The sequence below is a fragment of the Elephantulus edwardii genome, unplaced genomic scaffold (genome assembly GCF_000299155.1).
Source record: "Elephantulus edwardii isolate Elephantulus edwardi_28Jun2011 unplaced genomic scaffold, EleEdw1.0 scaffold00252, whole genome shotgun sequence".
NCBI classification, from domain to species: domain Eukaryota; kingdom Metazoa; phylum Chordata; class Mammalia; order Macroscelidea; family Macroscelididae; genus Elephantulus; species Elephantulus edwardii.
The window spans coordinates 2,958,874-2,960,309 of NW_006400002.1; the positions used below are offsets into that span (position 1 = coordinate 2,958,874).

The 1,436-nt window shown below is 41.8% G+C and overlaps 1 pseudogene across 1 annotated transcript in view; it reads left to right on the top strand.

The window, feature by feature from the left end:
• LOC102850544 overlaps positions 1–1,436 on the top strand; it is a 58,464-nt pseudogene that overhangs the window by 3,711 nt on the left and 53,317 nt on the right. The gene's annotated exons all lie outside the window — the stretch shown is intronic.

The window sequence follows — 1,436 nt, forward strand, 5'->3', positions numbered from 1 at the left end:
GGGGGCATGTTTTGTCACTGTCACCTCAAAGCTCTCACTGATCGAATTACTCCTCTTTTCCAATCTCACAATAAATGTCAACAACAAATATCTCACAGAATTATAATTGTTGTTTTACTTGGAGGGGGGTGGTGTTTGTCCACCTAGAGCATAAAGTCATTGAGGAGATAACTTTTGTATTGTTTTTTATCTCTACTATCACAATATCTAATTTAGTTAATATTCCATTAAAGATAGAAACTGGGAAGAATTACCTATAGGGAAAGCCCTCCAGAGCTCTGCACTCATGAACAGGATATACAGCTCTGGAGACAGGTGGAGATACATAGTCAAGGTCAGAAGATTTTAATACCATGTTACTGGGGGAATGGGTCTTAGCTCTTTCTAATATGAGTGGTCATAGGCTATAGGTGATGGTTGAAAGTTTTGACCTGAGATGGGTTGTTGTTAGGTGCGATTGAGTACGATCCACGGTGACTCTGAATAACAGATGTGAACCGTGTCCTGTCCTGTGCCGTCCTCACACTTTGTGACATATTAGAGCCCATTGTGGCAGTCACCATGTTAATTCACCTGGTCAAGAGTATTCTCCTTCACTGACGCTCCACCTTTCTGAGCATGATGTCCTTCTCTAAGGAACAGCCCCTCCTAGCAACACTCCTGAAGTATGGGAGGCAAAACCTCACCATCTTTGCCTCCAAAGAGCACTCTGGCTGTGCCTGCTCCAAGACATATTTGTTTATTCTTTTGACAGTTCATGGATGTGCAGTACTCTTCTCCAATACCACAGCTCAAAGGCATCAATTCTTCTGTCATCCAGCTCTCCAATGCATAGCAAGTTATCAGAAAGGCCATGACCCAAATCAGACACACCTTTGTCATCAAACTGACATTATCACTCCTCAATAATTTGAGAGATCCCTAACTGCAAACTTTCCCAGTGTAATATTGCCAGTACCAAGGGTGTTGATTGTGGATCCAAGTAAGGTGAAGTTGTTGACAGTTTCAAGCTTTTCTCCATCTAGCATGATGTTGCCTATAGATCCAGTGGTTTGTTTTCTTAACATGGAGGTGCAATCCATTCCAAAGGCTGCACTGCTTGATCTTCTGCAAAAAAGTGTTTCAAGTCCACCTCATTTTCAGCAATCAAGGTCATGTCATCTGCATAAAGCAGGTTACTTATTGATGAGTCTCCCTCCAATACTGATGCCACACTCCTCTTCATAAAGTCCAGCCTCTCGAGCAATTTGCTCAGCGTACAGATTGAATAAGTATGGAGAGAGATACAACCCTGATACACATTCCCTCCTTAATTTTAAGCCATGCACTGTTCCCTTGCTCTGTTGTCATTACAGCTTCCTGTTCAAATAAATTTCACATCAGCACCATTAAGTGCTCTGGAATTTACATTCAATTTCACATGAGTGCAATTAAGT